This window comes from Lolium perenne, chromosome 7 (assembly GCF_019359855.2).
Source record: "Lolium perenne isolate Kyuss_39 chromosome 7, Kyuss_2.0, whole genome shotgun sequence".
Lineage (NCBI taxonomy): Eukaryota > Viridiplantae > Streptophyta > Magnoliopsida > Poales > Poaceae > Lolium > Lolium perenne.
In genome coordinates, this window is record NC_067250.2 from 63,025,195 (window position 1) to 63,052,427 (window position 27,233).

General features: G+C 42.7%; 1 pseudogene; it reads left to right on the forward strand.

Annotated features, from left to right (window-relative positions):
• The first annotated feature begins 22,411 nt into the window (after positions 1-22,411).
• Positions 22,412-26,627, forward strand: LOC127317287 (acetylserotonin O-methyltransferase 1-like; annotated as a pseudogene).
• Positions 26,628-27,233: the final 606 nt, after the last annotated feature.

Here is a 27,233-nt window from a genome sequence, read left to right on the forward strand (position 1 = left end):
TTGGCGGCGGCGGCGTCTCTGGAAGGTTTTCCGTATCGTGGCTCTCAGATCGGGGTTTTCGCAACGGAGGCTTTAAGTAGGCGGAAGGGCAGGTCAAGAGGCGGCACGAGGGCCCCACACCACAGGCCGCGCGGCCAAGGGGGCCGCGCCGCCTAGGGTGTGGCCCCCTCGTGGCCCCTCTTCGTCTCTTCTTCGGACTTCGGAAGCTTCGTGGCAAAATAGGACCCCGGGCGTTGATTTCGTCCAATTCCGAGAATATTTCGTTACTAGGATTTCTGAAACCAAAAACAGCAGAAACAAAGAATCGGCACTTCGGCATCTTGTTAATAGGTTAGTTCCAGAAAATGCACGAATATGACATAAAGTGTGCATAAAACATGTAGATAACATCAATAATGTGGCATGGAACATAAGAAATTATCGATACGTCGGAGACGTATCACCTAGTATCCGTAATTGGTGCTTTTATGATATTGTTGCAACTTGTTATGCTTAATGCTTGTCACTAGGGCCCGAGTGCCATGATCTCAGATCTGAACATGTTATTGTTTCATTATGATATTCATTGCTTTATGATCTTACCTGCAAGTTGTATACACGTATTGCTGTCCGGAACCCGAGGCCCCAAAGTGATAGGAATTGGGACAACCGGAGGGGATGGCGGTGATATGAGGATCACATGTGTTCACGGAGTGTTAATGCTTTGCTCCGGTGCTCTATTAAAAGGAGTGCCTTAATTTCCAGTAGATTCCCTAGAGGCCCGGCTGCCACCGGCTGGTAGGACAAAAGATGTTGTGCAAGTTTCTCATTGCGAGCACGTACGAATATATATGGAACACATGCCTATTGATTGATTAGTACTTGGATACCGTTTTATTATTATCTGCAAATGCCCTGCTTTGATTGTTACATGAGTTTCTCTCATCCATGCAACGCCCGTTCATCCATCCCTGTGCCTACAGTATTTTAATCCTGCTGTTTACTATAATCACTACTGCTGTCTTTGTTACTCTGCTGCTGTTATTTCACTACTGCTACTGCTATAAAACTGTTACTACTGATAAGCTCTTGCGAGCAAGTCTGTTTCCAGGTGCAGCTGAATTGACAACTCTGCTGTTAAGGCTTTCAAGTATTCTTTGTCTCCCCTTGTGTCGAATCAATAAATTGGGTTTTACTTCCCTCGAAGACTGTTGCGATCCCCTATACTTGTGGGTCATCACTTGCTGAACTTGGCATACAACTTGTGCTGTCTAAGGGTTTTTAGGATAACTTCCAGGTGTTGCTCATGTTCCTCTTCGGATTTGGAGTAGATAAGGACGTCGTTGATGAAAACAACGACAAACTTATCCAAAAAGTTCATGAAGATCTTATTCATGAGGTTCATGAAGTAAGCGGGAAAATTGGTTAATCCAAATGACATGACATTGTACTCATACAATCCACATCGGGTGGTGAAGGCAGTTTTGGGGATATCCGTTGCCCGAATCTTCATTTGATGGTAACCAGTCCTAAGATCAATCTTAGAGAATATTGTGGTACCGGTCAGCTGGTCAAACAGGTCTTCTATCTTTGGCAAGGGGTATTTGTTTTTGATGGTGACATCGTTATGTTTACGATAATCCATACATAACCGATTGGCACCATCCTTCTTATCCACAAACAAAACTGGTGATCTCCAAGGCGACGCACTTGGTCGAATCAGACCTTTGTACAACATATCATCCAGTTGCTTCTTCAGCTCCACTAATTCTACCGGGTTCATGCTATAGGCTCTCTGGGATATAGGTCATGTTCCAGGAATTAACTCGATGATAAACTCGATATCCCGATCTGGGGGCATACCGAGTAGATCATCCGGAAACACATCAGGGTATCGACAGACGACCCTGATCTGATCCAGAGTTGGCTTGGCTACACTTTGGTTGCAGGTGAACTTTCTGGGCATTCTTTCTGACACATGTTCTACTACCACTCCGGTGCTACTAGTCATGGTGATGGCCTTCTTGGCGCAATCAATCAATCCATGATGTTTCGACATCCAGTCTATACCCAGTACTACTTCCAAACCTTTTGCTCCCAGTATAATCAAGTTTGCATAAAAATCTATTTCATGAATTCTGATGGGTACATCTTTGCAAAATTTTCTAGCTTTGGTTGTTGATCCAGGTATTTGAACTATCATGACATGCTTCAGACTGATTGGTTGAATTTTACTAGTGCATGCAAAATCTTCAGTAACAAACGAATGCGATGCTCCAGAATCAAACAACACTCTTGCAGGTACTGAGTTAACAGAAAACATACCCAGCACGACATCTGGTGCTTCCTGAGCTTCTTCGGCGTTCATGTGAAAGAGGCGGCCGTTGCAGGTGTTTGGGTTGTTGGGGGCGAACTTCTTGCCGGTGGAGACACGGCGCTGTTGCTGAGCAGGTGCAGCGGTGGCGGCGGCAACCTTGGCTAACCTTTTGGGGCACTCATGAGTAGTGTCCCACAACTCCACATTCATAGCAGGTGATTGTGGCCTTGTCCTTGGGAGTGATGGGGATAGCGTTGCTCCAAGTCCTCGGAGCAGTGTTGGTGTTATTGGGGTTGTTGTTGCCGGGGGATCTCATCGGGGCGCGGTTGAAGTTGTTGTTGTTGGCATGGTGGTTGTTGTTGCTGTTGTGGTGGCCTCCTGGCCTAGGGTCTCCTCCACTCCGGTTTTGAAAACCGAGGCGTGACATCTGCATCTGTGGCTTGTTGTTTCTCGGGGCAAAAACCTCCGCTTGAGCTAGGGCGATACCTTGGGGTATTGCTGGGCCCACTCTGGTGCATCATGCGGCGTTTGCGGTTCTCGTTGGCTTGGTGGATTTTTCCCTCCATCTGGATGGCGGAGTCCACCAGGGCTTCAAGGTTGGCAAAGGGGATGTTGATTAGCACAGTCTGCATCTCGTCATGCAGTCCATTCAGGAACCTCTCCTTCCTCTTCTCATTTGTGTCGGTCTCGTCCGGGGCGTACCTTGACAAGGTGAGAAACCTGTCTCGGTATTCCACCACGGACATTCTGCCCTGCTTGAGTTCCCTGAACTCGTCCCTCATCTTCTTGATAAGACCCGGGGGCACATGATACTTGCTGAACTTGAGCTTGAAATCAGCCCAAGTCATGATCTGTCTGGCGTTCATGGCACGGGTGCTGATCCACCAGGCTCTTGCAGGTCCTGCTAGATAATGAGTGGCGAACAGGACTTTCTCGTTGGCGTCAACTCCAGCTACTTCTAGATTGTTCTCCATGGTTTGGAGCCAATCATCTGCATCAAGGGGCTCCTCAGTCTTGCTGAAAACAGGTGGGTTGGTGTTTTGGAAGTTCTTGAGCTTTGATCCTGGGTGATCATGGTTTCCATGGCCCTGGTTGTTGTTGGCTATCTGTTGTAGTGCTGCTATGTTGGCTTGTCTTTCAGCCCTTTCATCCTCTCTAACAGCCATCAAAGTCTACAGCAGTTGCATCATGGCATCCTGACTTGCGCTGCGAGTTGGAGGGGCCATCTGAACATGGAGATAGATCATGAGATGAGAGGGAATTTTCTATGGCTTATTTTGGGTAAGTTCAAAAATTTAAAACTTGAATTCTTTTGATGTTGATGTCTACGGGTGCTTCTATTCTTGTAGACAGTGTTGGGCCTCCAAGAGCAGAGGTTTGTAGAACAGCAGCAAGTTTCCCTTAAGTGGATCACCCAAGGTTTATCGAACTCAGGGAGGAAGAGGTCAAAGATATCCCTCTCAAGCAACCCTGCAATCACGATACAAGAAGTCTCTTGTGTCCCCAACACACCTAATACACTTCTCAGATGTATAGGTGCACTAGTTCGGCGAAGAGATAGTGAAATACAAGTGGTATGAATGAATATGAGCAGTAGTAACGGCGCCAGAAAAGTGCTTGCTGGCGTGCAGTTGATGGTAGTAATATTGCAGGAAGTAAAGATGCAGTAAAACAGTAAACAAGCGATGATTGCAGTATTTGGAAACAAGGCCTAGGGATCATACTTTCACTAGTGGACACTCTCAACATTGATCACATAATAAATAAGTTCTTTTCCTTTGTGCTACATATACTCTTGTTTGATAATGAACACCATTCTTTTCGTAGGGCTACAAGAGCTCCCTCAAGCCGGAGTTAACAAGCGCCACAACATTCGGCATTCATATTTAAGTAACCTTTAGAGCATAATAGATCTTTTCAATTTAAACCGAGTACTAACATAGCATACACACTGTCACCTTTACACTATGAAGGGGGAATGAATCACATCAATACTATCATAGTAATAATTAACTCCATAACCTACAAGAGATTATGATCATAGCCTACGCCAAGTACTACACGATGCACACACTGTCACCATTACACCGTGAAGGAGGAATAGACTACTTTAATAACATCACAAGAGTAACACATAGATGAATATTGATACAAAACTCATATGAATCTCAATCATGTAAGGCAGCTCATGAGATCATTGTATTGAAGTACATAGGAGAGAGATTAACCACATAGCTACCGGTACAGCCCTTAGCCTCGAGGGAGAACTACTCCCTCCTCATGGGAGACAACAGCGTTGATGAAGATGGCGGTGGTGTCGATGGAGAAGCCTTCCGGGGGCACTTCCCCGTCCCGGTAGCGTGCCGGAACAGAGAGTCCTGTCCCCCAGATCTTGGCTTCGCGATGGCGGCGGCACTGGAAGGTTTCTCGTACCGTGGCTTTTCCCTCTCGAGATTTAGGTCAGGGACCTTTATATAGGCGAAGAGGCGGAGTTGGAGGGCTGACGAGGCGATGACACAATAGGGGGCGCGGCTCAAGCCCTGGCCGCGCCACCCTGTCATCTGGTGGCCCTGTGGCCCCCCTCTGCTGGCTCTCGGGTGTTCTGGAAGCTTCGTGGAAAAATAGGATGCTGGGCATTGATTTCGTCCGATTTCGAGAATATTTCCTTACTAGGATTTCTGAAACCAAAAACAGCAGAAAACAGCAACTGGCCCTTCGGCATCTCGTCAATAGGTTATTCCGGAAAACGCATCAAAACAATATAAAGTGTGAACAAAACATGTAGGTATTGTCATAAAACAAGCATGGAACATAAGAAATTATAGATACGTTTGAGACGTATCAAGCATCCCCAAGCTTAGTTCCTACTCGCCCTCGAGTAGGTAAACGATAACAATGATAATTTCTTAAGTGACATGCTACCAACATAATCTTGATCAATAATATTGTAAAGCATATGAGATGAATGAAGTGATTCAAAGCAATGGTAAAGATAATGACTAAACAACTGAATCATATAGCAAAGACTTTTCATGAATAATACTTTCAAGACAAGCATCAATAAGACTTGCATAACAGTTAACTCATAAGCAATAAGTTCTTAGTAGAAAGCTTTGAAACAACACAAAGGATGATTAAGTTTCAGCAATTGCTTTCAACTTGTAACATGTATATCTCATGGATAGTTGTCAACACAAAGTAATATAACAAGTGCAATAGGTAAACATGTAAAAATCAATGCACACAGTTGACACAAGTGTTTGCTTCTAAGATAGAAAGAAGTGGGTAAACTGACTCAACATAAAGTAAAAGAATGGCCCTTCGCAGAGGGAAGCAGGGATTAAATCATGTGCTAGAGCTTTTCAAGTTTTGAAATCATATAGAGAGCATACAAATAAAGTTTTGAGAGGTGTTTATTGTTGTCAACGAATGGTAGCGGGTACTCTAACTACCTCGTCAACCAGACTTTCAAGAGCGGCTCCCATGAAGGACGTTATCTCTACCAGCAAGGTAGATCATCCCTCTTCTCTTTTGTTTACACATGTACTTTAGTTTAGTTTTTTTATTTTTTTATTTTTTAGATGACACTCCTCCCAACCATTGCTTTCTCAAGCCATGGCTAACCGAATCCTCGGGTGCCTTCCAACAATCACGTACCATGGAGGAGTGTCTATTTGCAAAATTAAGTTGCTTACTGATGAATCAGAGCAAAACATGTGAAGAGAATTATTAATGCAAGTTAATTAATGGGGGCTGGGAACCCCATTGCCAGCTCTTTTTGCAAAGTTATTGGATAAGCGGATGAAGCCACTAGTCCATTATGAAAGTTTGTCAGAAGTAAATGACAAGATCAAAAGATAAACACCACATACTTCCTCATGAGCTATAAAACATTGACACAAATAAGAGATAATAGCTTTTGAATTGTTTAAAGGTAGCACATGTAGTATTTGCTTGGAATGGCAGAGAAATACCATGTAGTAGGTAGGTATGTTGGACACAAATGGCATAGTTTTTGGCTCAAGGATTTGGATGCACGAGAAGAATTCCTCTCAATACAAGGCTAGGCTAGCAAGGTTGTTTGAAGCAAACTCAAGTATAAAACGGTGCAGCAAGACTCACATATGAACATATTGTAAGCATTATAAGACTTTACATCGTCTTCCTTGTTGTTCAAACACCTTAACCAGAAAATATCTAGACTCTAGAGAACAATCATGCAAACCAAATTTTAACAAGCTCTATGTAGTTCTTCATTAATAGGTGAAAAGTACATGATGCAAGAGCTTAAACATGATCTATATGAGCACAACAATTGCCAAGTATCAAATTATTCAAGACATTATACCAATTACCACATGCAGCATTTTCTGTTTCCAACCAAATAACAATGAACGAAGCAGTTTCAACCTTCGCCATGAACATTAAGAGTAAAGCTAAGAACACATGTGTTCATACACAACAGCGGAGCGTGTCTCTCTCCCACACAAGCATGAATTTATTCAAACAAAACAGAAACAAACAGACGCTCCAAGTAAAGTACATAAGATGTGACCGAATAAAAATATAGTTTCAAGAGAAGAAACCTGATAAGTTGTCGATGAAGAAGGGGATGCCTTGGGCATCCCCAAGCTTAGACGCTTGGGTCTTCTTGAAATATGCAGGGATGAACCACGGGGGCATCCCCAAGCTTAGACTCTTCGCTCTTCTTGATCATAGTATATCATCCTCCTCTCTTGACCCTTGAAAACTTCCTCCACACCAAACTTAAAACAAACTCATTAGAGGGTTAGTGCATAATCAAAAATTCACATGTTCAGAGGTGACACAATCATTCTTAAGACTTCTGGACATTGCCCAAAGCTACTGGAAGTTAATGGAACAAAGAAATCCATCCAACACAGCAAAAGAGGCAATGCGAAATAAAAGGCAGAATCTGTCAAAACAGAACAGTCCGTAAAGACGAATTTTTTAGTGGCACTGGACTTGCTCAGATGAAAATGCTCAAATTGAATGAAAGTTGCGTACATATCTGAGGATCACGCACGTAAATTAGCAGATTTTTCTGAGTTACCTACAGAGAACCCTGCCCAAATTCGTGACAGACAGAAATCTGTTTCTGCGCAGTAATCCAAATCTAGTATCAACATTACTATCAAAGACTTTACTTGGCACAACAATGCAATAAAATAAGATAAGTAGAGGTTGCTACAATAGTAACAACTTCCAAGACTCAAATATAAAACAAAAGTACTGTAGTAAAATAAAAACATGGGTTATCTCCCAAGAAGTGCTTTCTTTATAGCCATTAGGATGGGCTCAGTAATTTCAATGATGCACTCCCAAGAAATAAGAGTTGAAGCAAAAGAGAGCATCAAAAAGCAAATTCAAAACACATTTAAGTCTAACATGCTTCCTATGCATAGGAATCTTGTAAATAAACAAGTTCATGAAGAGCAAAGTAATAAGCATAGGAAGATAAAACCAGTGTAACTTCAAAAATTTCAGCATATAGAGAGGTGTTTTAGTAACATGAAAATTTCTACAACCATATTTTCCTCTCTCATAATAATTTTCAGAGGCATCATGAACAAACTCAACAATATAAGTATCACATAAAGCATTCTTATTCACATGCATAAAAGTATCATTACTCTCCACATAAGCATAATCAATTTTATTAGTTGTAGTGGGAGCAAATTCAACAAAGTAGCTATCATTATTATTCTCATCCTCAAATATAGGAGGTATAGTATCATCATAATAAAATTTACTCTCCATAGTAGGCGGCACCAAAAGACCACTATCATTATAATCATCATAAATAGGAGGCATATCATAATCAACATAAACATTCTCCTCAATACCCGGAGGACTAAAGAGATCATTTTCATCAAAACCGACCTCCCCAAGCTTAAATTCTTCCATAGCATTAGCAACAATGGTGTTCAAAGCATTCATACAAATAACATTCCCATTAGCATGCATAAGTTCCATGGGTTTTTTAATTTTCTCTTCAAACACATCATTTCCTAATTCAAGATAAAGTTCATAAAGATCTCTCATTTTGTTGTTGTCTTCCATTAAGCCTTACTAGTGTAAAACAAGAGACAAAAGGATGTAATTGCAGGATCTAAAGGAAATAGCTTCGAGCACACACACAACGGCAACAGAAAAGTACTTAGTTACCTGGGACCGAAGTATGAGTGCCTTTTACCTTACCTCCCCGGCAACGGCGCCAGAAAAGTGCTTGATGTCTACGGGTGCTTCTATTCTTGAAGACAGTGTTGGGCCTCCAAGAGCAGAGGTTTGTAGAACAGCAGCAAGTTTCCCTTAAGTGGATCACCCAAGGTTTATCGAACTCAGGGAGGAAGAGGTCAAAGATATCCCTCTCAAGCAACCCTGCAATCACGATACAAGAAGTCTCTTGTGTCCCCAACACACCTAATACACTTGTCAGATGTATAGGTGCACTAGTTCGGCGAAGAGATAGTGAAATACAAGTGGTATGAATGAATATGAGCAGTAGTAACGGCGCCAGAAAAGTGCTTGCTGGCGTGCAGTTGATGGTAGTAATATTGCAGGAAGTAAAGATGCAGTAAAACAGTAAACAAGCGATGATTGCAGTATTTGGAAACAAGGCCTAGGGATCATACTTTCACTAGTGGACACTCTCAACATTGATCACATAATAAATAAGTTCTCTTCCTTTGTGCTACATATACTCTTGTTTGATAATGAACACCATTCGTTGTGTAGGGCTACAAGAGCTCCCTCAAGCCGGAGTTAACAAGCGCCACAACATTCGGCATTCATATTTAAGTAACCTTTAGAGCATAATAGATCTTTGCAATTTAAACCGAGTACTAACATAGCATACACACTGTCACCTTTACACTATGAAGGGGGAATGAATCACATCAATACTATCATAGTAATAATTAACTCCATAACCTACAAGAGATTATGATCATAGCCTACGCCAAGTACTACACGATGCACACACTGTCACCATTACACCGTGAAGGAGGAATAGACTACTTTAATAACATCACAAGAGTAACACATAGATGAATAGTGATACAAAACTCATATGAATCTCAATCATGTAAGGCAGCTCATGAGATCATTGTATTGAAGTACATAGGAGAGAGATTAACCACATAGCTACCGGTACAGCCCTTAGCCTCGAGGGAGAACTACTCCCTCCTCATGGGAGACAACAGCGTTGATGAAGATGGCGGTTGTGTCGATGGAGAAGCCTTCCGAGGGCACTTCCCCGTCCCGGCAGCGTGCCGGAACAGAGACTCCTGTCCCCCAGATCTTGGCTTCGCGATGGTGGCGGCTCTGGAAGGTTTCTCGTACCGTGGCTTTTCCCTCTCGAAGATTTAGGTCAGGGACCTTTATATAGGCGAAGAGGCGGAGTCGGAGGGCTGACGAGGCGATGACACAATAGGGGGGCGCGGCCCAGGCCCTGGCCGCGCCACCCTGTCATCTGGTGGCCCTGTGGCCCCCCTCTGCTGGCTCTCGGGTGTTCTGGAAGCTTCGTGGAAAAATAGGATGCTGGGCATTGATTTCGTCCGATTCCGAGAATATTTCCTTACTAGGATTTTTGAAACCAAAAACAGCAGAAAACAGCAACTGGCCCTTCGGCATCTCATCAATAGGTTAGTTCCGGAAAAAGCATCAAAACGATATAAAGTGTGAACAAAACATGTAGGTATTGTCATAAAACAAGCATGAAACATAAGAAATTATAGATACGTTTGAGACGTATCAGATGTCAACATAAACACACGTTCATTCATTCATTCATCATATATTACAAGCTAACACACCAATGGTTTTAAGAACCATTTCACTCGCGCTACGATACAAGGGACGGGATACAACTCACACCTACATAAGTGATCAAGTGCAACTACTCATCATCCACATCGATCGGGATGAAGTCATCTTCTCCGGCCTCCAGGAACTCGTAGTCCTCCACATCAATGTACTCGTCCTCCTCAAAGTCATCGTCATCACTCAGGAAGGCTTCTCCTCCCTGGATGTCTTCACCGTCTTCTTCCATCTCATTCAGTTGGTCCTCTTGGGCCTTGACAGTGGCCTCCAAGGATGCTATCTTTGCGCGAAGGTGCACAATGGTAGCGTCCTTCTTGGCACGCTGCTGGCGGAGTGTCTTGCGGTCCTTCGCAAGCATCTTGATAGCATCGGCGTGCTGAGCCAGTGCAAGGTGGGTCTGGTTGGCGTAGCCACGTGAGTTGTCCAGCTCCTTCTGGGTCTCGTACAGCATAAAGTCCAGATGCTCCATGTGGTGCCTCAGCTGGGGGTGGGACTGCAGGTCCATGGGTTCTCCAGCGGAGTTACGCCTTGCGAGATGCGCAAAGCGATCCCCCTGGATGGCTGCCACATTCTGTCCGCACAGACGGGCAAGTGCTTCCTGAAGAGCACGAGCGAGTTCGTCCAGCCAGTTGCTTTCCCTGAAGGAAAAGAGGATCCTCTCAGAGGTAGGACGCTCCATCTTGCCCCTCAGATCAGCGGTGATAACCCACTGAAGCTCCCCTCTGGGCTGGTCGTTGACTTCGACTCCGTGGAACTCTGGGTGCGGGCGTCCAAGGAACTCAGAGAGGGCATCTAGGTCCCTTTCGAAGATCAGACTCCCGCCATTCCCCAGCTGGTAAAACTTGGTGTTGGCTGGCTCCATCTGAAAGTGAATTGGATGAGTAAGTTAGAGATGTGAACAAGTGTGGCAAAATTTTATGTAGATTCATAAGGAAGAGCATGACTTCTTATTTCAACAAGATCTCAAAGAGAAGAAAGTGGCTAAGTTTTTCAGAAATATTCACTTCATTTGTTTTTGAACTTAAGTTTTTCAGAACGTCCATTCTAACTAGGGTCTCCTAAGGTCAAACAATGGCTCTGATACCAACTTGTCAACACCCAGATTTTTAAGTCCGGATGCCTATTATGCCATTCATCGCAATCCCAGGAATATTGTTGTTGCGAGACATAACAGTTGATATCATAAGTCATCATTCATTACAAACCATAATCGTCTTACAAAAGTAGATCACATGATCCAATATTACAACCATAGTTGATCTATTGATCAACGAACATCACAAATATTACAAAGCGGAAGCGTAGTAGTAGTAGTGGACTATCTAATTCCACAGGCCAACGCTTGACGTCAGAAGAACTCCTAGTTGTTGTAGACGTCCTGCTGACCGTCATCTTCATACTGCTGCTCCTCTTCATAGTCTGGCCATTTGAATAGCCAGGGACACAGTCGTGAGTACTTTTAAAGTACTCGCAGACTTATACTATTGTAATTACTATCCATTTTATTAAGTGGATGCTAAGAGCTAGGTTTATTTGCATAAAGCCAATTTTAGTTCATAAATATTTAGTAAAAGACTCCTCATTTGCTAACAACTCAAGTGGGAACATTAGTGTCATTCCCACAACTCAGTTGTGATTCAATTCAAGTTCACCATTCAGGTCACCATTTATTTCACCATTCAGTTTAGAAAACATCTGACAACGGAACAGTATGGCCTTTCCAATCGTCCGTAACCGTGGACACGGCTATTCAAATAGTTTTACACTCTGCAGAGGTTGCACACTTGTGCCACAACATTTGATTACATTCGTCAGGGATAACCCTGAATAATCGTAACTCAGTACGCGGATCATCAACCATAAATTTTTACTTACATATCCTAGTATAGGCACCTCTCCCCATGAGCTTGGCCTCCCAGTGAAGACAAACCGTCAGCCTGGGAACTGCACAGGGCTTGGGCCGGACATTCACCTCATATTCACGTCATTTCACATCATTTCACATTCCACGGAGGCAGCCCCGGCATAACCCCTATGACGCTTGTTTAGAGGGAACCCATACTAAGATACATAAACTTCCAGTTAAGCCCTACCCATAATCAGGTATTGTGGGGGTACTTGTAAATTGGAAAGGTATCGCATCCGAACCCAACCATCAGTTTTTATCAAGTTCATCAAGTCATTCAGGTCATATTCACCTTCAAAATCATTCAAGGTCATTTCATTTCACAATGTTCCCATCTAGAGTAGTCAGTTTTATTTGTTAGCACTAGCAAACTAGTCATGAGGGGTGCTATCTAGCTTTCATTGCTTTAGGCTAATTTTGATGATCTTGTCTACTCTAGACCAAGTGAATCATGAATCAAAAAGTAAACTTTGATAAATCAAAACCAGTAAAGCTTGTAAAGTACAACTTGGGATGGAATCATTAAGCATGAAGTACAATGTGGTGGTGCCTTGCTCTTGGAGAGCTTTGCACTTAGCAAGAATATTAGCTTGCCTTGGTTGGCGTATTGATCAAAGTGGTCTTCCTCTCCTTGGAAGTAGACCTCCTCCTCTTGATACTCCTTGGTACTAGCGTCTAAAAACGAATAAGATACATACCATCACCAAACAAGACTTAAACACTAGACTAAGTACACACATGAGTCACACAAGCTAGGCTAGCATCACAACATGATTATTAGGTGGGTTAACTTTGTTGTATTCTTAAGAAAAATAATTTCCTTTCGTTAAAAATATTAATTGGTGTTGCTATTTAATTCTTGGGAGAAATAATTTCCTCTCATTGAATCTTGTTAAGATTTAATTCCCTTAACTAGTAATGTATGACCTAGGTTGACCAAGGTCAACCCCTTCATAATCATCCTTTGGGAAAATGATTTAAATGAGGTGGTACACCTCATGCAATTTAATCCTAACATGGTAATGATTTAATATCATCAAATAATTCAATATGAGATGTAATAGACTATGGTCTCTACCTCATGTTGAGTTATTTGAGACAAGATTTAAATGAGAGAATAGCTCCCATAATATTTAATAATTAATTTAGAATAATTTAAATGGACTAGAAATAGCCATAGAGCCATTTTCTAATCTAGACCATGATCATACAAACAACTCTGTCATATTTTTATATATTCTGATAGACAATGTAAAATGTGATTTGTGAGAGTTGGAATCAACTCAAAAGCATTTTTGGTTGATTTTTAATAATTGTTTGAAGTTGCAAAAGGCCCCACCTTGTTATTTTTTCCACATTAATTGTACAAATAATCTAGGGTTGGGACCAGTGTAGTTGGGTAGATAATTTGATAAGCTTTCCAAATATATAAAATTTGTCAAATTTGGTTTGGTGGATTTTATTCTATTCAATTTTGAAAACAGCATCTGTGAGTAATTTTGAATTAAACAGAAATTCGAATTTGAATTAAACGGGCCGGTGGGAAACGAAATGGGCTGCACAGAGGGAAAAAGAAACGGGCCGGCCCAGCTGCACATCTCTCGTGAGCGGGCCGCCTGACAGAGTGGGGGCCACTCGTCAGTGCCTTTTTAACCGCGAAACGGTATGAGTCGATCTGTGCCGCACGATTAGAAGAGAGATCAACGGTGCTCGTGCATCGTCGACGGCGACGAGAGGTGCGGCTACTGGCGGCGACGGTGGGGGGTGGGAGAGCTCACCGGTGCTCCAGCTAGGGTTGGCAGTGTGCGGGGTGAAGTTGTGGACGACGGCGAAGCAGCTGGCACCGACGGCGTCCCCAACGGTGGCCGAAATCGGCGGCACGCTTCTCAGCACCTCCGCGGCTCCGGCGATCAAATTGGCTAGCTACGGTGGCGAATCGAGCGAGGGAAGTGGGTGAGGAGCTTGAGAAGAGAGAGGGGAGCAAGGTGGTGTGAAGAACTAGGCGCGGAGGTGGCTCCTTTTATAGCAGCGGATGGTGGCCGTGGTGCTGCGGTGATGTCACTCATGGCGACGCGTCTACAGGGACGGAGGGGCAATGGTGATGACGCTCCTGGCTCGGCGACGTCACGGTGACGACGTAGGGGTTGACGGCGGTGAAAACCATGCAGAGGCGAGGACGAGAGGGTGACGCGAGTGCTCAGTACCGCAGCGGTGGTCGTCGACGATGTCGTCGGCTACAGCGTTCCCGCGGGCCAGTGGAGTTGTCCATTGCGTTGCTGGTGACGTAGCGGAGCTGGTGGCGCAGAGAGAAGAGGACGAGGTGACGCAGAGGAGTGGGACGGCGTCGTGTCTGGGCGTGCCCGTGGCGTTCGTCGTGCGCGCTCTGGCATGCGCGTGCGCGTCTGGGCACGTCTGGGCGTCGCGTGTCCTGGCGCGTGCGGTGCACCGTTGGCACGATCTTTGTGTCTGGCACGATCAGGTGAGTGAGGGGAACAAGTTTGACAAGGTGGTGCACGTTGGGAAGGGCCAGAGAGAGGGAGCATGTCCATGTCCATGCCATGCCACGGCATGGATGATTTTGGTCAAATGGTGACGACCCTATGTACTAAATCTTGTCTATTGTGTTTGGCAAAGTGTAGAAGGGTCAGAGGTACAGAGGATGACCTAGGGTTGAAGAGAGAGGTGATTATCCAATGGGTTTTGCAATGTATGAGGTTGGCCGAATTGTGCTCACCATGTGTTTGATGAAATGGCCGTAAGAAAGTTATTTTATAATTTTTGGATGAATTTTGGTGGGTTGCAATCATATATTATTTGCAGTAGAATGGTGGTGGTCAAGTTTGAATTGTTTTGCAAAGATCCAAAATACACATTATCTTAAATTTGTTTCAAAGTCTCTACTTTGCTTGATCACCATTTGAAAATGAGCAAGAATTTGCAGTGATGGTTTTTGGAAAAGTTGTTTACTTTGATGTTGTCTTGGGTGAGGTGCAAAGAGTTGTCCATGTTTAGTTTAGAAATCTTTCAAAACAGAGGCTCAAAGAGGACATCAGGCTAAGATTTGCCCAATTGACCATTAGTGCATGTGAGCTCATATTTCATTCAAATTTAATTTGATTTGAGTTTCTTTGATTCCAAAAGTGTTAATAAGGGTTTAGTAACCATTCACAACCAATTGTGCAACCCAAAATGGTCTAGGTTAAGGATTTGCAAAAATGGCATAAACCATATGTGAGTGTTGGTTTGATTTTTCCATTTTATTTTCTCTTTTCTTTTTCCTTCTATTTGGGTGATCATGAGATCATTGATATGGTTTTAGCACACTTGCAATCACACAAGCAATCATCATGGCAAATACACACTAACACAAATATAAAAGGTGAGTTATATGCATAGCACTATATGGAGATAAAAAGTTTTTGTTGGTTCTAATTTTTGCATTTTGGAAACTTTCTCTTTCCTCCTTTATTGAAATTTTGGGATGTTACAGTTATCCATCCCAGCAAAAAGTTTCAGTGTCCTCCACGGAAGAGCTGACCCACGCAAGCTCTGCGTGTCGGAAGCCAGCGACAAGTTTGTTATGTTGTTCTCCGCAGCCAGTAGGGTCGCAAACGGGACGGGATATGGGTTGGATATTTTCTCTAACTCTGCCTTAATTCTCCTTTAAATTAGTACTTCCTCTTGCTCTTGTCCAGAAATTGTAGCTACAATTTCTGGACAGGCTACAATTTCTGGACAAGAGCAAGAGGAAGTACTAATTTAAAGGAGAATTAAGGCAGAGTTAGAGCAAATATCCAACCCACATCCCGTCCCATTTGCGACCCTACTGGCTGCGGAGAACAGCATAACAAACTTGTCGCTGGCTTCCGACACGCAGAGCTTGTGTGGGTCAGCTCCTCCGTGGAGGACACTGAAACTTTTTTCTGGGATGAGTTACTGCACGCAATGTTGCACGGCAATGCCATCTAAGCCTTGATTAATTCAGGTCCATAAAAAGTTCTACAAAAGCAGTTCAGTCCATAGGGCCATCTTTGAAGTGCCATGAATCCTGGACATCCAAGGCGAGTGATGTTCTACTAATATATATACATGCATATATGAGTTAACCTTTAAGGGCAGTTGGTGTTTCAAGCCGATGCCACTCTGGTAATCTGGCCAAAAACTGAAGTTGAAAGAAAGCTACATTGCCATTTTCAGGCGATAATGTATTTTTGTATCTTCTATAAATAGATCAAATATGGTATTGTGTAAAGCCTGCTAAACTGCTCAAATTTTCCAAGATAGCAGTTACAATCGGATCCACCCTTTATCATATTATACCTATGGTGAACTTTTTCAGTTCACCTTTCCTGACTTCTTCATTTCTTTTGATCAACTTTTATAATCCAATTTAATTACTATCCTTGTGCGTACAGGTCTAAATTCGTATGGGTATCTAGCAATGCACGGGAATCTTTCCTACCCATATAGTAACGATCATACAGATGCAAATGTAGTCTGCATATTAATTAGCAATTGATTTGTTCTTAGCAGCCGGCCGGCGGCGCCCACTGGTTTGTTCGGAAGTACGTAACGGTCATTATCAAATGATAACTGCAACATTTGAGGACATGCTTTCAATTCGGAAGCACACTACTATCATCATCGATAGATGGACCACGAATGATCACACGACCTTTCCTCTTTCTTTCTATCACGCTCACGGCATGACAATTAGTCGCCGATCTCACGTTCTCTCGTTATAATGTGTTGAGTTTCATAACTTTTCTCCTCAGGTATGCCACGTTAGCGTCTAACTTTGCTCTGCGCTTAACTAACCAACCAAAACTTGCTTGCATATAGAATGAAAAAAAAAACATCTCCATGGCATACAAGGTAACAAATTATCATATTTCCTTTTATAAAATATATAACATACTTATTATGCATATTTTTATTATTTTTATTTGACGTCCTAAAATGGAGCGACCTAGTGTTGGCTCAAGATAAGTTTATTTCTTGATCGTGATATATAACACACTGAGATCATTTTTCATAATCGATCATGAGTTGAGCCAAAATAATAAGGCGATGTCCAACCACTAACAATGTTGCTAGAGCTTTCCTGAAGCCCTAGTGCTAACAAATTTTGTCCCTGTATGTGTGCATGCACTCACTTGTGGCCCTACCGCCCGCCTGAAATTAAAATGTCTACTAATTAATTTACAATAAACCACTGGTCTTCTAGAACTGATGGTATTTAGTTTTAATTAGTTTTTAGGTTAGTCGTAGTGGGGAGTAACATATAGTAGACATACACATTATCTAACCTATGTTACTACCTTGGTAGTGGGTAGTATAATTGGTATGATAACATAGAAGGCCATATTTATTCTTCCGTTAGGGATTATAAGTTGTTTGTGATTTTTGAAATTGTTAGACATTATAAGGACTTTCTCTTTAAATGCCCTCTCTTTGCCCAATGCATTTATTTTCTCTCTCTTTTCTCTCACGCACGTAAAACTATTGGTGAATCCAGTAATTAATGAAGTGAGACATGAAGTTTCTTAGTCTTATTACCAAACTCCTTGGAAAGTGTGATGTGATACTAACATAACTACTTAGGCTGGCCATAGTGGTAAGTATCATGTTGTAGTATCATGCATATGATACTTGTGTATGGTACTATCTCTATAGTGGTTAGTATGATGAAGTAGTATCATAGTTATGCTATATTTATTACTTTTTAGAATCTCAATGCAAATGTGTGCACAAGATTTGTTTGGAATTAACTTTTCTCGTGACATGCGCTATGATACGGTATCCACCTATGTTACTCTAATCTCCTCTCTCCTCCTTAATTAGCTGCCACATCAGCATTTTTGTGGGACCAATGTGTATGATACTAGCTATGATACTAGCATTATGGCTAGCCTTACCGTTGTCTTTTCTTTCTATACGTAATGATATGTCATATTATAAAAATGCCTAATTAGCATTACATGTGATTGCATGTTACCACATTAGTCATTACTCCTCGGGTTCAGGTTTGCAACGGCCCCTCTTGAATCTAAATATAATGATAAATTTTATAAGTAATATATAAATTGTTTATGGTTTGGGTCCTGCTGTAATCATATGTGTATTGTCACTTCCATATTAAAGGGCCGGGGTCCTTCGGAACCCTTCTATGTTCAAAAAAAAAAAAAAAGAATCACAGATCATCACTAAGACTTGTCATTCTCCATGATGCTTCCCGGATGACAGATGCAAATTATTATGGTCACCTTGATGTGTGGTTCGCGCACTTGATTGATCGAAGCATTGCATCCAATCAATGCTACCTGCGTTAAGGTAGTACCGGTCAATATCAAAGCGTAATGGCATTTTCAAGACTAGGAACATTACGAGCTCATGCCACTACAGGAAACGTAGAAAGTGCCGACGGCCACAACCTGTGCCGACGGATTTTCGTTGGGACCGTTGGCACATGAAACATTCCTGGTCGGCCACCAGAACGGCCGCCGGTACGGGATTACCGTCGGCGTAGGGAGTCCTGCCGTCGGCAGTTGTATGTCTGAAGGCGCAGATACCAGCGGAAGAGTTGTCCTCCGTCGTCGTGATGACGTCCCCGCTCATGGTGTTCGTATCAAACCTTCAAAATTGTAGCTTGCGGTGGGCTGATCAGAGCACCGAGGAAGGGCCCTCCGCATTAGGCTTTGGAGAAGCATTGTACAGGGCGTCAAGTTGCTTTGGAGTTCTCCATAGCATCACCTCGCAACAGATAAATACGGCTCCATAATTTCAAGCATGACTTACCCCGCCGATGAAGGAACTCAATTGTTACGCTCAACAAGGACTCTGAGGATGCGTGCCAGCATTTCTGGACCAACTCTGCCCGGCGAATACCCAGCCAATTTGTGTTACCTTATGGAGTCTGAGGGGGAGCTGTTGTATGTGTTGAGCGGGCGGGTTTACAATGGCCAACCTGTTGTATACCGGGTGGAGACCAAAATGAGCGTCCTAGAGCCGGTCAGAAGCATCGGCAGCCATCTCATCTTCGTCGGCCGGAACAGGTGCATCTCCGTTGACACCAGCAAGGTCCACACCGTCCAATCCGACAGCATCTACTACGCGGATTTATCCGAGATTAGAGCTTATGATGACATGGGTATCTCATGGCAAGAGGAGCCGGAATATGTTCCTGGCTATGGAGTAGGTTCTCCGGAGAAACATGTAGGCCCTTTCCGTCTTGACGAGATATTGGCCGAGTATTGCAGAACCATCTGAGTTATCTGAACTACAGAGGGTGCAACCTTATGGCTAGCTAGGTTTCACGTACTATGATTACTACGATGGCTATCCGTCGGACTAACGGTATGGGTGATTCTGCAAGTTTTTTCCCGTCAAGTTTGGCAAGTGTCACACATAGCCCTACGCGTGATGCTACTAGGATTTTTTTTAATCAGAGACCTGCTTTTGTTGTATCAATGTTACCGGGGGATGCGATTCCAGGATAAGCCATTGGCCCGTTATTCGGCTCTGAATATAATCTGGGTTATTCTGTGTGTCTTGTTTCAACCTGAATAAATTGGAATTAGGCCAAGTAATTTAGCCCAGTAATTTCCTCTGCGTGTCTTATTTCGACCTGAATAAATTGGCCTTGGGCCTTTAGTCAGCCATAGATCTCCGGCATGCTGGACCCACTAAAACTGTCATATGTGGGTCCCAATAGGCTCTGATATGCGGGCCCCATAGATCTCTGGCATGCCGTACCCACCAAAACTCTTACAGAAGGGTCCGCTCTGACCTGCGGGGCCATGCGTCCAGAATTGACGGCTGGCAGACACTTGTGCTGGCATGTGCACACAAAAAATTGGCATGGCAACTGACATGTGAAACCCATGTTGGTGGTACTGACAGTTCTGGTCCACTTCGCATGCCTGGAGGCTGTCGGAACGGGCGGTCCCACGCAGGTGGGTCGTGTCGGTACCTGACATGCGGGCCCGAGTGCTGCAGGCCAGGTACATGTATGCAGACAGTGGTTGTCTCTCCTTACAAATATGGGTCCCAGTGCTGCAGGTCTTGGACTGTTGTGCAGGGAGACACAAAAGTACGTGAATAGGAGCGTGCAGAGTGTGGGTCAGGTGTGTCCACCAGCCCGAAGCGCAGTTGTTGTGACGCCCCCCCTCCCCCCCTCCCCCCCCGCTGACTCCGCAGTTCGGGCCGCCCACCACCCGCGACGCTCATTTCTGCACAATCGTTGACGTTTAGACCTCGCCCGTTACTAATTTTTTGGGCCGAGCGGCCCAAATCAAGGTGACTTGGAGAAGCCATCCTGTTTCCCGTTTGGCAACAGTCATTTTCATTATTTTCTACAACGATGTAATAGTTGAACTCCAGATTGGGCTATGTATAGCCTCCCAGGTCGGGACGATAGGGTTCTCGAATATATGAACCCTAAAGCTATCTTGTGTCTCTTTTTTACTTGTCTTAGCTTAGATTATCAGTAGAAATCCCCAATTGATCGAGGGTACTCCATATCAGGAGGTTTTTCCGTCGGATTCCACAGTTGGGATCTGACACTCGTGGTGGAGACCGGGGCGAGGCAGAGGAGCTCCTTGGTGGTTGGAGACTGCCGCGAGGCGGCGGAGTCCAACGAGGTGGAAGAGCTTCCCGCGGTGCGAGGCGTTGTAGTCGTGAGGCGGCCAGTCGTCGTGCGCGGAATTGTGTGGCCGAGGTAGAGGACCGGACCAAATAAGGAGAGAAGAAAAGGGAAAGAGTAAAAAAGGTGGGGAAAAGGAGGCGGCCGGTGGGGGTATGCCATGTCATAGATCCGTGGCCTCTCTACTTCGTCCAATGATAGGAACTCTACTTTGCTGAGTACCACACTCGGCAAAGCTATATAGTTTTTCATGTTTTACATTATTTATATTCACAGCTTGTGAATCTTTGAAACATGTTGGTGTAAATTTTTGAAACCTCTAAGTTAACCTTAGAAACAACTTTGAAATATTTTTGTGAAATTATAATGTTTTTAATCAAAACATGATGAAAATTACAGACATGATCGCTTCAAGGAACACCAGAGAGGGAATAGCACGAAACCGATATCGTTCGTTGGAACAAGCCCATTTTGCGCACAGGCATGGCACTTGGTATGGGAAGCAATGTTGGTTTTATGTTCCTTTCCTAGCCATGAAAAACTTATTTTTCATTTTCCCAGGGTCAAAATAAGTTTTTTTATTGAAGCGGCTACAGGAAACGCAATATGTGCTGGTAGCATAAAATTAGAAGACCACTAGTGTGTGATATCTTTGTAGGAACTCATGGTATTTTGTGTGATATCTTTCATTTTCTCTTGCTCCAGTTTTTTTGCAAAAATCATTTTTAAGGTCCACACCGTATTGTTTTATCATAGATACGATGTCGGTTCCGTTCGGTTCTCTCCGGTGTGCCTCACAGTGCCCGTTCTTCCGGAAAGTCGTTCCAGCGGATCCCAATTTAAGCACAACTAACTTAAAAAAAAAGACGGCAAAGATGTGTTTTCCTGTAGTGAGGTTTCCTGGCTAGTACATGAGGTGGTGTCCTAGATAGCCCAATATTGAGTCTCACCACGTTGTTAATTAAATACCACTGTTCCTTCCATCGCTGGTCTACCTTTTTTTTACTCTCTTCTAATATGTACTCTGTATTATTACCCACCGATCTATTATGTATCTCCCTTGCTAATTAAGCTACATATCCCAAAGGCCACCTGCAACTGCAAGGTGCAGAAAGATATAGGGTTCTCCGGTGCCAGGGCCAAGAGCAAACAAAATCCCGTTCTATGTGCAAAAGCTATTGTGGTAATTTACTGAAATGGGACTGTGTCACTTGTATAATAATGAAGTTACGATCAATAAACTTTGGAAGTAAATTACCATGTTATATATAGAAGTATTACGAAAAGCAATCCATACTATTGGAATAACAAAAACATATTTTGAGGATATACGCCATGCTAAGTGTAACTAGGTTGATTTACAACTTGCTACAAAACATTATGTTCATCTGAACTGGGGGTATATATAAAAATAAGCGGTAACTTTTTTCTTATTTTCCAATATGAATTAGGAATACGGAGTATTATTTATTTTCACGTCATATTTTCTTGAACTTATAGCACTCTAACGGCATCTTGATAGTTAGATCTTGCTGTCTCTCATATGTCTTTCTTGCGATTATTGTATAGGGGGGTGATGCAGCTAGAGTTCACCTAACTGGTCGAGTTGTTAAAGAAGGTCAATATTTTTCAATACTATTCCGTTTTTTAGGGCAAATAGTACTCCGTTGATCCTGTATAAAAAGCCTGGGAGGGAGTGCTCTAGAAGGACCAAGAATTATACCTGCATCTACGCTTACATTTGCAGTAAGGTTTGCTAAACTAGAAAGATGACGCTCAAGCTATTGGCCGAAGTGAGCCCACAGGAGCTGCTCTCAGGTCTCGCCGAGCTCCAAAACCACCTTCTCGGTTACGTCAAGTCCATGTCGCTCAAGTGCGCCGTGGATCTGGGCATCCCGGAGGCCATCCACCGCCGTGGCGGCACCGCCACCCTAGGCCGACATCGCAGCCGACACCAAGGTACATCCGGCCAAAGTCGCGGACCTCCAGCGCGTGCTTGAACTTCTCACCGCTTCCGGCATCTTCAGCACCGCCGCCGGGGAAGAAGGTGGCGCTGTCCTGTACGGGCTGACCACGACGTGCCGCTTCCTCGTCGGCTGGCACAACTTGACCCCTATGGTGCCCTTCCTGGTGAACCCTCTCGTCGTCTCGTCCTTCTTCAGCATGCCCGACTGGTTCAGGAGTGAGCCGGCGCCTGCGGGCGCCGGGTCCCTCTTCGAACTTGCACATGGCTGCTCCCAGTGGGAGATGGGCAGCAAGGACACTGAATTCAACAGTGTCCTGAACGGCTCGATGGCCGCTGATAGCCAGGTCTTCCTCGAGGTCACTATTGCTGGCAATGGCCATATCTTTGGCGGCTTGGGCTCGCTCGTCGACGTCGGCGGTGGCAGTGGCGCAGGCACAAAAGTCATCGCAAGGGCTTTCCCGCACATCAAGTGCACCGTTATGGACCTTCCTCACGTTATCGGCCAGGACGCCGACGGTGCCGGTCATGAAAATCTGCAATTCATAGCCGGTGACATGTTTGAATCCATTCCATCGGCCGATGCTGTCGTGCTGAAGGTATGCATTTCACACATGCATGGTTTTTACGAATTCTAATCAATTATTCAATTAATGATGGCACGCTTACTCGCTCAAATAGACAAATACTGGTCGCTCCCTCCGTTCAGAGTTTACTCTACATTCTTTATTCAGTATAAGTCAAGCTTTATATAGTTTGACCCAAAATGCATGAAAAAATATCAACAGCTACAACATAATCTATGGTATTAGAATTTTTATAAATTATATTTCCACATTGTATGCATTTGATATGTAAGATGTTGGTATTTATTTCTTTTTACTTGTTGAAAATTTAGAAAGTTTGACTTTGATTAGACCCAGAATGCAGGACAAATAAAAACAGAGCGAGAATATTAGTATTATGGAATTATTGCGATAGTACTTAAAAATAGTACAAAAGATAATAAAAAAGAAGAGGGAGTATTATCAGGACTGTTGGTACACCTTGATGGTATTGAATATATTTAAAAACAATTATATTGTACTAATAGCTACCACCATGGTAGTATGTCTCCGGTGTAGGTTTTTTTTACATACAATAAGTACCACATATATTTTTTTGACACAAAATACCACATATATTCGTAGTAATAAATAGTACATGGTAGAAATACATGAGTTGTTCCAATGATTACAAAATAAAGTCTAAATGTTACTAACAAATCTTCGAGATCTTCAAAATTTGTCTTCTTCTAGTACCAATCTTGTACTCTTCTAAAAGCAACCAAAGATAAATAATAAACCATAAGCATGTAAATAACAACAGAGGTTATCCCATAATTCTAATTTAAGCCGCAATGCCAAGGTTGTGTGCATGCAACCATTAACGTAGTCAATCAACATCGGCAAGAGTACCAACACCAGTATCCTAGGGAATAACAACCGACCAGTCTTGTCGACATCGCTAGAGAACCGAGAGTTTGAATTACCATTGTCGGGGACGTTGCAGCTGGGACAAAAACTGCGAGGATAATCCTCTTCGCGGCAACCATGAGAAAATTTCCAAAATCGATCTATCGAAGCAAGATCTGAAGACACATACCTAGAGAATTGTGATCTTTCAACACCACCACTGATATCAGGAAGGAGATCTCGTCATCGAACGAAAGACCGAAGATCACTTATTGAATACGATGCCAGGAGGAAAAACCAACAAGAAGTCAGCTACCAAAATCCTAACATAATCTACTGAAAATACTACTTTTATTAGAAACTCCACGCATAGATCGGGTTTCCCACCCCTCCCGACGCCGGCGAAGCCGGCCGGAGGAGGGGGAACCGATCTATGGAAAATGCTAAAGTGGAGGCGGCTAGGTTTTCCGAGTGGTGGCCATTTTGGAGGGCAGACGATAGGACTCGTGTGCCTTTTTTATCTACTAGTATACAGTCTCCAGTGTAAGTTGATAGATGATATAATGGTGACTTGTGAATTACCAGGTGGTAACAAATGAAGTCTGAAATAACATTTCTCGACCCATACCAAATTTAGATTTAGTTTTAAAACCCTCGTGAAAATAAAGGTTTTGCTCAAAATATATTACAAATCTAGGAAGCAGTTGTAAGCTATGAAAATGGAACTACTGAAATCGACATCAATGTTATAATCGCAATGTGGACTTAGCAATTGTGTGTTGTCCTTCCATGTGGACCTAACAATTATTAATTTTCATGTAGAGACGATATCTATATAATACTAGTAGGAGATTTTATGTCTTCTCTCCTCATAAATTTGTGCCAGGTGGCGAAAATATTGAGTGGAGTGCCACCGTGTGCGGGGCACTGGTAGAGACCAAATTAAGACTCATTACAGTAAGTTTAATAATACCTCCGTTTTAAGGAATAAGACGCACACACATTCTAAGACGAACTTTAACCAAATAAATCGAGCAACAAAATCTTAATTACGTTATATGTAATTGATATCGTTGGATTCATATTAAAAAACACTTTCTAATAATGCAAATTTTAAACCAACAATCTTTGTATATTTAGAGTAATTCATAGTTAAAGAAAAAACACGTAAAATGAGGGTGTCTTCTTCTTTGAAACGGAGGTAGTAGTTGAGTTCGTTGTTGCCTATGTTATCCATAGTTAGCTTATAGCCAATATGCACAATAGTTAGCTATAAGAATGTATTATTTTATATGTACCACGTGTTGCAGCTTGTAGCTAGCTTTTGCATTAAACCTCACTTCCCCTACTTTTCATGTCTCTCGTCTCCACATATAGGGATGGGCGTTTGGTCATGACCGACAATTCGGTCTTTGCATTTCGGTCTATTTTAAATTTGATCATCTAAAAAATGAAGGCCAACACATTCACTACCCTACAGATTCGGGTACCCGATAATTCATGTTCCGGTTCTGTCATGACCCAAAAGTATGGTCGATCTAGTCAACATAAAAAAATTAACAATATTTAGTCAAAAAAATAGCAGCATTTTAGCTTACTTTTGTACTTTTTTGCAATGCATATATTTTTATTAATTGGTAAAATAAATGCTCACCAATACCAACAAAAGTAAACCCATGCAATAGTGTTTGATTGACATACAACAATTCACGCACATCACATAATTCTGGAGTTTGGGGTGGTCACACGTATAGTTTAGTCAGTTCAGTCTATTCGTTTGTTAGAAACTAATGACGAATTTAACGATCTAAATTCGGTCTGAAATTTTTTTCTAACCAATTATTGACCGGTCTTTTCGGTCTCACTAAATTATCGGTTCTTTCATCATTCATTTTCACTAAATTTCTAAAATTTATTACTTCAATTTGTTTATGCATATTGGTTCTAGAACATTTTACATGATTGGGATCATGAAGACTGCGTCAAGATACTTAAACGTTGCAAGGAAGCCATCCCTGCTAGAAATGTTGGAGGAAAAGTGATAATCATAGATATGGTAAGAGGATTAGAGCATGGCGAGAAGAAAATAACCGAGATGGAAGCCATACAAAACTTGTTCATGTTGTACATCAACGGGGTGGAGCGAAACGAAATTGAGTGGAAGGGGATATTTGTCGATGCTGGATTCAGTGACGATTACAAAATCATGTCAGTACTGGGACCCTATTCAGTAATTGAGATATACCCATGAAATTGGGAACTCCCACTTTGATGGACACAATAAGTTGAACATACTTCAACTCCAACACGTTCATTTGTATGCGTGCATGAACTCCGTGTGTTGTTAATAATAGGCTATCATGTTCACATGAATGCATTGTAATTTTACTCTTATTTGAGCATATTTCCTACTAGAATTTGCAAAATTTGTATTTTAAGGTACTACATATCATGTTGTGATCAGTGGTTGGGTTTTCCTTCTTTGAGCAATAAAATATTTTTGTGTGCTATTTTCATAATTTTATGGTCATGATTTCTGTATTGGGTTAATTCGATAGAAACAGTAGCACTCAAATAATATACCCATAAAATCAATAACCGTGACATACTACAGGAATGTGGCGATATGCCGAGGGCCAGGAACCCTCGGCATAGCCTGCTTTGGCCGTCGGCGTAGGCTATGCCGAGGGCCACCCTTGGCGTAGCTCCTCGGCGTATAACTCCCTCGGCAAAGCCACTATCGCCGTCGGCGTAGCCCGGCCCTCGGCGTAGCACGCTACGCCGACGGCAAAACCCTCGGCATAGATTTTTAAAAAATTCAAATTTCCTTTTTCCAAAAAAATTTCAAAAAAAAATTGAAAAAAATATATTTTTTCTATATGCCGACGGCAAAACCCTAGGCATAGACTTTTAAATTTTTTAAAATTTTAATTTCGTTTACATCATTTTTTTTCTTTTCTTTTTCTTTTTTTCTTTTTTTTACTTGTTTATCTTTCACCCAATACATATTTAACTCTAAGTACACTTAATCTTAGGTTAAATTACAATCATTGTTAAACTTCCCAGTCGGTCACCCATCCTCACACTACTCCAGGCTCATCACGCTTAACTTCTTGGTTCCCTTC